We start from the raw sequence: 12,060 nt of genomic DNA, 5'->3' as shown, positions 1-12,060 counted from the left end.
CAGATTAGCTTTGTCAGAGACAAAATTTAAGCGCTTTCCTTCTTGTTGTGGCAGGAGACGTTAGGAAGTGTGACCGTCCATTTTGGCTGCCAGGCCACGCCCCCGAGGTGATAATTTTTTAACAATTTCTGTACAGAGTGAGGTGGGTCATGGAGAGGTAGAGCAGGGTAGATGTGGCTGAGCAGCTGAAGGCAGCAGATCTGTAGCACAATCGATAGCAGGGAATAGTGCTAAACTTCGTTTAGAATAGAATAGGCGCTCTGAGACTGTCACTTGCTGGGTTTCAGCGCTGTGCAGGGTCTCGGTAAACAACGCCCGGACGGGCTGACAAGGGGCCAGTATACACGTGTACTCACTGCCCAACCGACTCCAAGGGATCCCCTTCAAGTCCGCATCTTCCGGGCCGCTTTGCACGGTCAGGTATGATCCAACGTGCCCGGCGGGTGAGCGTGCAGCCGATGGATGCCCCGGGTCTCCCGCTATCTCCTTCCGTCAGTCTGGCCAAAGCGATCTTGCCACGGCTGGTCTCCGCGAGGATCTCTCAGATAATCTCTGACACAAGGGCGCTGAAGAGGCAGCCGCCTTACCACGTGTGGCCAGGCCACACTCCGATGTTTCGGGCGTACAACCAAGCTGCGTGCCCGGAGCAGATCCCTTACGGTGCCAGGGGTTCTTGTTGTGCCTCCGATGCCAACAAAGGTGTGAGTTGCCTAAAATTTCTCAGTGGAGCCGGGTTTTTAGCAATTTGGCAGAGGAGCTCAGTCCAAACACGTCTTACCAGCGTGGTGTCCAAGCCACGCCCCCCAAAGGTTCTGTATATTAACACAGAAACCATTGTGAAGAACAAATACGGTTGGCCATGTTTAGAGGAAATTGGGAGTTCTTTGAAAAAAGTGCAAGCTGTACTTGCCAAGCTTTAAAGTAATTTAATGGATAATTCGTTGCCGAACAGATCACATTAATAGCACTACTATCTAGACCAGTGTTGGCTAACCTGTGACACTCCAGGTGTTGTGAAACTACAAGTCCCAGCATATCCTTCCAGCAATAAGCTGCTATATATTGGCAAAGCATGCTGGGACTTGTAGTTTCACAACACCTGGAGTGTCACGGGTTATCAAACACTGATCTAGACTGACATATGCGTACAACACGTTCAAGGACAAATAGTTAAAATCTGGGACTGTTCCTGATAATTAAAACCATTTGGCAACTATAGTTCTCCGTTATGTTGTTCCTGACAACAGCCTCCAGTCACTGGTTGTCAGCCCCTCATGATGGAATACACAGAAAACCGCTGCAGACTAAAACTGGGTACATACTACAGTGTTTTCAGCCAATTAAACAATAAACAACCGATCGGCCTGATATCGTATCAAGTGTGTACACTCAAACGATGAACAACTATTGTTTCAAAGCTCATCGTATCATTTCATAGGATTTTTAAACCGAATGAAAAATCTTGTTCAACGATGGAACGATGTTGTTCCAATTCTGCACTGTGTATGCACTCGTGACCAGCAGTGTCCATAGATCTCTATGGCGTGTGCAGAGTCAGGATCTTTTCACCCAATGATTATGACAGATGAAGAGCACAGATCTGAAGGTAAATCATGTAAAATGTGTTTAGTGTCTGCACATGAATCGGCTGCTGGTCAGGACTTTTTATTTTTTTAATCGTTGATAAAATCGTTAAAGATATCACATTGTAAGAAATTATCAAAGCTGGTATTATGGTAGGAACAGACCTCCTAGTGAGTCCACATCAGAGGACTATACCATTAGACCAATCTCACAAGATAGAAAATTACTTGTTCAGCAGTGACATATCTAAAAGTAAGCTGTAAAAGTAACACATGTGGTCCTATTCTTACCACTCATTTTATTGCAGAAATAAAAAAAAAAACATCAAAATTGAAGCCATATCACATAAAATCATTTTGCGAACAACCAACATTCACCACCGTCTTTACATTATATGTTTGAATAATAGTGTTTGTTAAAGTCAGAGTGTACTGGCTGCACAAAACTAAAATAGGTTTCTAATAAACTATGTACTAATCTGTCAAGAATATGTTTCAACAACATCTGTTTCTCAATCTCTACAATTCAGGAGGGCAACCGATCTAAAATTTCTCGCTCTAACAAAGCTATTAAGTATTTGTGCAGGATGTTCTTGTTGTTCAAATGTCTCTTTGTATTCTTCAATTGTCTTTGAAATACTTCCTACTTACACAGTTGCACAACAGTCTAGTGAAGTTTGAGAATGGTATGTTGTTCTTCCAGCCGTCTAAACGTCAGCTTGAGTATTGCAGACAGCTGTTGCAATAAACTTGATTTATATGTGTATAGGTATATATTACCTGGGTTGTAACATATGTATTACTGTGTAAAACTAAACTGAAGAATACTGATTAAAAAAAGGAAATAAAGCAGCGCTATTCTCCTATATTGAAAAATTATCACAGAAATCAATTGATACATATAATGTTGCACAGTATTTAAAATTATGTGTATGAATCAAGCAGGTAATTATTTAAAAAAAGCAGAGTAGTTAATATAAAATCATCATGAGCATATTATTATCTATTTATATGGTGTCACAGATTCCGTAGCGCCTGACATAACAGTACAATTATGACGTACATGAAAACAGAAATAACAAGTACATGGGTAGAGAGCAGAATAATAAATGCATGTATTTAGTTAACAGAACAAATCGCATGACATACAGAAACAGTTCAGCATCAGACATGACAGGGACAAACGAGAAAGACAGACTAGATGCACACGAGACATTGGGTAGAGTCGCCTGCCCGTGAGAGCTTACATTCTAGAGGGAGGTGAAAGAGGAGAAACAATAGGAACTAAAGGGACATTACAATTAGCAATCCAGGTGGGAAGCAGAGGAGGTGGAGGCTACACAAATGGAATTGTCAGGAGGGTCGGTGGAAGTGATAGAGTAGGTTGAAGTAGCGAGGATATTGGGCTTGGAGATGAGGAAGAGAGGAAGAATGGGAGCGTGAAGAGGAAGATGGTGCAGTATTGATAGATATGGAAAGCAGTTAGCATAGTGTAGGTAAAACATGGTAATACAGATGAACAGATTGGACAATGGACTGATAATATAGATGAGAGACAAAGGATTGCAAGTGGTTTATTAAATCAGACATGGTCTTATCCCCAATGCTAGCAGATTAGTAAGGAGTGTCCAAGGCAGGTTCTTGAGGTGGAGGGTAACAGCAATCCCAGTAGTGTTGGGTATTGTCCTCCTGTAGCAGTGGTATCAAGTAGAGTATTCTTTTTTTTCACCTGTTGAACTGTGGTATAACTCTGAATAATGCTATATTAATCCTAATCTACTTGTAATTTACACACTTTGAACTAAAACACTGCCTATGCAGCCAACACTGACTTGCAGCCACTATACACTGATTATGTATGGTTAACAATCATGTGATCAATGACTTCAATGAGCCACCAATAAACTCCCACAACCAAGGCTAGCATATGTATGGAAGCATAGAAATAATAATATTATGGATATAAATAACATAAATCAGGAATACAAAACCCAGTGTGATAGAAGATGTTAGAAGGACAGGAGTATTCCTAAAATCAGTACTCGGGTGATATTTAACATTTGGAACAATCAAATGTCCCTCTGGTATATTAGCTATGAAGCTAATGCCATACGACAATGAGTTCTCGTCTCCAGCAAATTAAAAATCCACTTTTCCACTTCTCAAATTTTAGATATGTGCTGTCCCAGTGATTTTCATCCTTAACGTGTTTCTCTGCAGTGGAACAGGTTAGCAGGTTGAATGGCAGAGGCTCAGTAGAGATATTTAAACTCATAGCATCCAATTCATTGGTGTCATTCAGTAATCACCAGCTGTAAAAATGTCAAATATATTCACGTATAATATTAAATATAAACAACTTAAAATATAGTCTCCTTGATACTTAAAATAATTGAAAATATCAGAATGCATATTATTAAATGTTACTAATAAATGTTAAATTTTGAATCTAACACGTTAACAGATTATTTGGGATGTATAGAAAAGATAATGATTATATAAAAATGTGTATGTGAGTGGTGCAGGCATGAAACAACCTAGGTTAATATAATTAAGACAAAAAGGATATAAAGATACTTTAAAGAAGATTAAATTCAGCGTATTGTGTCTCTGGAATGTCCATGGAGACATATTGCGCCGATGTTAAGGAAGGAATCTTCTCTCGTCCATAGAGGTGCACAGAAAAATGAGAGGCGATTCCTGCCGCCATGGCTGGCAGAGTGCGCAACAGGACATCGCTGTGATGTTCACGCACCACTCGCCAGCAATTCAATCTCCCCCAAATAATACATAACTACATTGATCAGTGCAAATGGTAGCAGCAGAGGTTGTAATATCATAGTAACTTTCCAGATTCTAACAATAAGGGCTCCAATATACATATAGAAAAACTCAAAAATAGAGATGTATTGAGAACTGTATGCAGAAATCTAAGCAAACGAGAGAATCAAGACATGATTCTGAATAAATGTAACAAATTATAGAGAATAAGTGGAAAATGAAAAGTAAACAGGAAAGACTATATACCCAAAAGGCCTCTCTCATAGGCATTATAGGTTGGTCTTTTCTATTTAAAACTAAAAAATAAGATCTTCCCGTATTGGGAAGTAAATTTCAAATTCCAATCACTAATATAAATAACGGATACAAAAGCATAAAATCCGTCCTCACCACCATTCCAAATGATCAATATATCATCTACGAGCCTTTTGTAAAGCTGAATATTGGACCGTATGGTTATTATAGTTGCTTGTTTTTCCCCAGATACCCATATTTAAATGTGTTGGTGCGAACAGAAATATTGACGACAGCTGTCCCGCATACCTCTTAGACTGGGTTGTCATGCCTTATAAAAGACATAATCGCGCCGTTATATAAGAAGGGGTGGCACTACCAGACTCCATGAGGACTTAACCAATTCCTCACATGTGGCAGATCTTCACCCTTCCATGCTATCATTCTATTGAAGCTCTGTTAAAAAGTAAAGTATTAGCTAACCATTTCTCTACAGATAGCTGAAGCTCATCCCACATCTTTAGGACAGTGTTCTGATGGGTTATGATGTAGGCCAAAAAGCTGAGACTGCAGTCATTTGAGTTGCTGTGACATCACTTTGTAAATAGTGCATTTCTGCCAAGACTGTATCACAAATCTCTTCCGCTAAACTAAAGGTGCACCTCCCCCTAAACTGGCAACCTGTGCCAGAGGGGTGAAAGAGAGCATGATAAACATGTTTAATAAAGTATATACACACACTTTTCAAATCGGTAATATACAGCCTTTGATATATATTAATATATATTAAGTGGCTACAGGTACTCTTTCTTCCCAGAGTCGACCATGACCTCAGCTGTGGCACATATACTGAATGCAGGGCTTTCAAAAACTCTCCAGCAGAGTAGAATGTCATTAGCGAAAGTTTCATACATATGATGACTTCCTCAAATATATTATTTACTACTCCTACCAAAATGCATTGTAAACAGTGTACTTTGTTAAGAATACTTCCAATCTCTTATTTCTACTCAAACTTCTAACAAGGGGCAAATGTATCAAGCTGCTAGTTTCCGGCAGGTTTGAAAAGTGGAGAAGTTGCATATAGCAACCAATCAGAATCTAGCTGTCATTTTGTAGAATGTATTAAATAAATGATATCTAGAATCTGATTGGTTGCTATAGACAACACATCCACTTTTTCAAAGCTGCAGTTTAATATACCCCCATGAGAGTGCTGGTCCGGCCAGCTGCCTGCATTAGTTAGCCCCTCCTGGATCCTCCATTGCTAGGGGGAAAACCTTGGTTAGCATAGCAATTACAGGTAAAGTATAGCCTTGATATAGTAAAAATTGAGATGTTTTTGAGAAAGTAAAGCAGGCAAAACAATGTTATGCACCTTTTATCGCTATCCAATAACGACTGTCGAATCTCGATTTGTTTCCAACGCACAAATATTTATTCTCAAAAGGTAGCAGAATAATTCAAGCGAAATAATAATAAGTACAGCCGTTACTTATAGCAGGTGCTCTGGATCCAGTGAACAGTCATTCAGGTCTGAAGTATGTGGTCAAAGATGACTGCCCACTAGATGAAAAGCTCCTGCTTATATGCAGTCAAGAATACAGTTGAACAATGCAGATGACGTGGCTTGCTTCTATTGGTCCAGGTTTCAGGAGGGTCCAGGGTGTTGCAGATCATAGGCTAGTTCAAACCAAAATATCCAAAGGTGGGTGTCATCTCTCCAGGGGATGTGCTCCGACTTTCCAGCCAAGAATCCAGTCTCAACTAGTCTATTAGAATTTTATAATCAGTATCACTTTAAAGGTTTATTCCCGAACATCACTAACTAGAGTATGCGATCTCTTCGGTGAAGGAACAGGACAACTGCTGATGAATAGGAGATTAAAATGATACCAGACATGAAACATTTCCTTCAACCTGAACAATATGTTTTACTAACATGCATATAACTTATAATATTAAACATGAATACTACTATATTTCGATATAAATAACTATGGGTTGCAACTACAATTAATGTGTACTATTTACAAATGTGCGTATTTGTGTAAATGTGTAAAAACTGTTATTGGCACGTGTTGCGTACGCCCTTCCACGCCGTAGCGTGCTCTACGCATCTTTTCAGACAAAGACAACCAAGTTTGCTCGATATTAATTGAAATGACTTTATCCAATTTGCTGACTTTGACAACAATAAAGATGCAGTAATTTTAATGGTTAAAGAAATAACTAGTTTATTACAATCCTTACCTCTCAAATATACAAAATGGCTGCTTTCAGTAGGTTTTGTTTACATCACATTATGTATTTATTACAAAATATTCAAATATACAGTATATTACAAAGTTCAGCTGTCTGTAATATGTAACAGCTAGAGATGCTCAGGCTCGGTTCCTTGGAAACCGAATACACCCGAACTTAGGGGATCCAAGTACCGAGCCGAGCGGGCTCGGTACTTTCGCGCTTTTTCGCATTAGAAAACGAGGCAAAACGTCATTGTGACGTCGTCGGATCTCGGGAGTTTTGGAATCTACAAATACCGCCCTCCACGGCAATTTAGCACCATTTGAGAGAGGGATACAGAAGGGGTAGCATAGAGTGTAGAGCAGTTGGGCAGTTAGAAAGAGGAGGGTGGTAGCAGTGTTGAAGAAAGTAACCAGTGACATTCAGGAGAGCTCCATAGCTCCAGTGTTAAATCTCACTGCAGAAAAATACAAATACTAGTGCTGCTGGCAGGGTTGGTGTAATTCTGCAGTCCAATTCTACTATGTTATATAGGTAACACAAAAAGGAGAGCTGCGTTGCCAATTGTCATTGCTGAAATACAAATACTAGCAGGCTTTTTTTTCTGAATTTGCGCCAAAAAGTGTACAGTGTTATCCAAATGGATTCACAGCAGTACACAGAAGAGCAGGAGCAGCAAGCAGCTGCTGCCACCAGTCCGGATGATAGTAATCCCTGTAAGTCATCTGGTAAAGCCTATGAAAAAAGTACATACTCTTTTTAAGTCCGGGAAACAAATATCTACTCTTGACCAAGCAATACCAAGTAATTCGGACTCCAAAAGTGGTGCCCAAATACTTTTACATGTAAAAGCCAAGCTGGAAGAAAACAGTAAGGCATTAGAGGAAAATGTATGCTCAGAATCAGAAATTACACCAATCCCTGAGGAGAGTCCATCCACAAGTGCTATGTGTAATTGTGACCATTCTGATAGTGTACCCATAAAGAAGGACCCTTTCAGCATTTCTGCTGATGTGTGCCTAAACAGGCCGAGTGTAGCCGGTGATACACCAAGTGAGGATGCCACTTTGATATTGCAACAGGATGAGTGGGATATTTGTGTAGCTGACCAGAAGCTAATGAAAATGTTGATGAGGATAATGTTGTTTGTGCGAGTCCTGCACCAGTGGAAAAAGTTCTGGCAAGTGATAACAAGAAGGCCATTGTCATGCCTGGACATAAGTGGCTTTTTTGGTCTTATGTGTGGAATTATTTCTATCGAAATCCTGACAACAGTTGTCTAGCCATTTCTAGTGTATGTAAAGCCACAGTAAGTCGAGGGAGGGACCTTAACCATCTAGGACCCTAATCCATGTTACTTCATTTGACGGGAGTTCATGGCAAGTTGTTGGGAAAATCAGAAAGTTATGGTAAAAAAGTAACAACAAGCAATCCCTCAGTAGCTAGGACCCTTCTCTCACCTACATCCCGATGCCTGCAATCTACACCAACAACAGTCTTCATCAATATCCTCAGTAGCGATAGGAGTTAGTCCTGCATCCAAATTGGTAAGGCTAGATGACTCCTGCACTATTCTTGATTCCTCTGAAGAATTCTTAAGCGTTAGTCCCACTGCTGCTGCTGCTGCTGCTGGGGGTGAATCTTCATCCCAGAAGCAGACCAAGAAGAAGACTACTAGTAGTTTACAACAATTGACTATTAAACAATCCTTTGCAAGAGGTAGCAAGTATGAAAGCTGTCACCCATTTGCAAAGAGGATCACAGACGCCATGCGACTATGCTTGTATTAAATCTGCGTCCAATATCCACTATTGATGCAGCTGGTTTTAGACAATTACTTGAGGTCGTGTCCCCGTTACCAAATTCCATCACGACACCATTTCAGTAGAAAATCTATTCCTCACCTCTACCGGAAGGTTCGTAAAAATTTTATTATTGGGCTGCAAAATGCCATTCTACCAACTGTACACTTAACCATAGATATGTGGACAAGCAGAACTGGGCAAACTAATGATTATATGACTGTGACAGCCCACTGGGTTGGTGTTTCGTCTTCACCAGCAGGAACAGCAGCATGTACCCAAGTACGTCACATTTGTCAAGAGGCAGGTTACTCTGTGCATCACCAGCTTCACTAACAGGCATACAGCTGACAATCTGTTACAAAAACTAAGGGATGTCATTGCAACATGGCTTATCCCGCGTGGACTCTCCTCAGGATATGTCATTTCTGATAATGCCACCAATATTGTCAGAGCATTACAGCTGGGTAAATTCCATCACATTCCCTGTTTTTCTCACACAATAAACTTGGTGGTGCAGAGCTTTTTAAAAAATGACAGGGACGTGTAGGAGATGTTGTCTGTGGCCCATAAAATATCTGGACATGCCTGAAAAACATCAAAATGTAAAAGTTATGGATAAGATGATGTTCATAAAAATGAACTTCAAGTTCCACGAGGAAGGCCTTTCCCGCCATATACTTCAAAATGCTGAGACTTCTGTAATGGTGGATTCCAGCGGTGATGAATTAATAATGTGTGAGGATGAGGCTGATGACAACATCTTGCCACAGTAGAGTTCATTAACACCACTGTTACCTTAGGTGGTTTAAGGCCATTGTTAAGTTTAAGTCTGGCTCATTCTCAGGTTGGAGTGTCACCACCCTCCTGCACTTACACTTCCAACATTCCAACATCATCTTCAAAATGGAAAAAAACAACAACAGGCTGCAGGACCTTGGCCCAACAATACAGACACCGAAAAAGCCAGTCTCCCTGAAGAGCCAAAGGGAAATGACCAGCTGAGCAATCTAAGCCATAGAGATGGCTAAACTTCGTCATATAAGTTATCCCAGCCATAGCCCTGGAGGATCAACCCCCAATCTGACATAAGCACAGATAGAAGAAAAAATACAAGAACAGACAGAAGCAGCACACAATCACACACAAAAAAAGTGAGCCTACAAGTCAGCCCTACAGCCCAATAAATCTTTGGGACTAACCACTTGGTAAAATGCAAAAACCCTATTACCTTAAGAGGAACAGAGGAAAGGAGTGCTGTTGATCCAAGATGGCTGCTGTTCTGGTGACTGCACAGGTGGAGTGACAGACCACTGGAGAGAAAGTTCAGAGAAGGGAAAGAAGCACCTCCCCCCAGAAATGCATTGGTAGCTGTTCAAAAGGACGCACCATCCACCAGTCCAGTGCCTAGCATATACCCAGTATCCCCCACCTGACCTAGGCCCCTTAAGGAAACATGAAGCCTGCCCCAACTTTACGAGGTACCCATTCCTGTGGCCCACAGCAACTTGCTAAACCTATCTTCCAGCATTGTGGTGGGAAAGTTATGCCGTCCTACAGAGCCTGCCATTCCTGCAATCACTGCCTGGGTACCTCTGTAGCGACTATGGCCAGGTCCAGCAGAGGAAACCAGCATTGTGAGTGGGGGCATTAGCGTAAGCACCACCTCATTACCTCCGATCTCCTGCTCAGAGCGTTACAGTCACCTGTGCTGTGACACTAAAGTCGCAGACTTTGGAGACCACTCCAGTAATAAAAAAGATGCCCTGCCACACTGGGCAATTAATCTAAAGAAGGCCTAACAGGAGAGGGGTATAGAGCAGGAGGAGTGTCAGTGAACTTCTAGTATGTCTTAAATTGTCCTCTCGCCTAGTCCCAAAACAATCCTCCAATGGTTCCTGGTGTCCCACAATGAATGCCTGAAAAACATCAAAATGTAAAAGTTATGGATAAGTGAGAAAGCTGAAGTATGCCACCTAAAAAAAAGTGCGTAGAAAACTGGATGCATTGTTATTTTTGTGAGATAATTGAGAAAAGTCTTTTATGTACGGTGTTGTGACAAAAGCAATTATATTCATGGCCTCTAATGATAATATCATCTGAGTAAAATGTGACTAGATACAGTATTTCTAAAAAAAAAACCAAAACCACAACACCTATGGCAATAACCGTCTCTGCATTATTATCTTCCTTTGCTGGTAAGGCTCTACTCCTCTTTCAACTATAAAGTGCCTCTTTTCATTTTAAAGTAAGAGAGGTATTGGGATTGAGGCAGCAGGGCATGTGAGAGAAAAGCTGGTGGGCAACAGTGAGACACAGTTGTGGGCAGGGGGCCTGTGAGGGAAAAGATAATGAGCATGTGTCATGGGGAATATCAGAGAAAAGCTGGTGAGTGTTGCCAGGGTATTGTTGGTTGAGGAGGGGCAGTGTGAGGAAGAGGCTTCTCCCCCACATGCCCCCCTCTCTGCCCACATGCTTTACTCACACGCCCCCCTCTCTGCCCACATGCTTTACTCACACATGCCCATCTCTCTGCCCACATACTTTACTCACACATGCCCGTCTCTCTGCCCAGCACCTTTACACATGCCTCCCCTATGCCCTGCTGCTTCAATCCCGGATGCCCCTCTCTGCCATGCAGCTTCGATCTCGCATGCCCCTCTCTACCATGCAGCTTCCATCACACATGCCCCTCTCTGCCCTGCAGCTTCCATCACACATACCCCAATCTGTCTGCAACTTCCATCACACATGCCCCTCTCTGCCCTGCAGCTTCCATCACACATGCCCCTCTCTGCCCTGCAGCTTCCATCACACATGCCCCTCTCTGCCCTGCAGCTTCCATCACACATGCCCCTCTCTGCCCTGCAGCTTCCATCACACATGCCCCTCTCTGCCCTGCAGCTTCCATCACACATGCCCCTCTCTGCCCTGCAGCTTCCATCACACATGCCCCTCTCTGCCCTGCAGCTTCCATCACACATGCCCCTCTCTGCCCTGCAGCTTCCATCACACATGCCCCTCTCTGCCCTGCAGCTTCCATCACACATGCCCCTCTCTGCCCTGCAGCTTCCATCACACATGCCCCTCTCTGCCCTGCAGCTTCCATCACACATGCCCCTCTCTGCCCTGCAGCTTCCATCACACATGCCCCTCTCTGCCCTGCAGCTTCCATCACACATGCCCCTCTCTGCCCTGCAGCTTCCATCACACATGCCCCTCTCTGCCCTGCAGCTTCCATCACACATGCCCCTCTCTGCCCTGCAGCTTCCATCACACATGCCCCTCTCTGCCCTGCAGCTTCCATCACACATGCCCCTCTCTGCCCTGCAGCTTCCATCACACATGCCCCTCTCTGCCCTGCAGCTTCCATCACACATGCCCCTCTCTGCCCTGCAGCTTCCATCACACAT

At 42.4% G+C, this 12,060-nt stretch overlaps 1 protein-coding gene across 3 annotated transcripts in view; it reads right to left on the bottom strand.

Moving 5' to 3' along the window:
• Nucleotides 1-12,060, bottom strand: part of MORN3 (MORN repeat containing 3) — a 49,671-nt gene that overhangs the window by 35,612 nt on the left and 1,999 nt on the right. For all 3 annotated transcript variants that reach the window (XM_075178155.1, XM_075178140.1, XM_075178165.1), the window contains exon 2: nt 9,879-10,566. The gene's annotated coding sequence lies outside the window, so the exon portion shown is untranslated. The remainder of the gene's footprint in view (nt 1-9,878; nt 10,567-12,060) is intronic.

Source organism: Mixophyes fleayi, chromosome 1 (assembly GCF_038048845.1).
Source record: "Mixophyes fleayi isolate aMixFle1 chromosome 1, aMixFle1.hap1, whole genome shotgun sequence".
In the NCBI taxonomy this organism is placed as follows: domain Eukaryota; kingdom Metazoa; phylum Chordata; class Amphibia; order Anura; family Limnodynastidae; genus Mixophyes; species Mixophyes fleayi.
The sequence above is the reverse complement of the archived record's forward strand: the minus strand, read 5'-3'. Positions and strand labels throughout refer to the sequence as shown.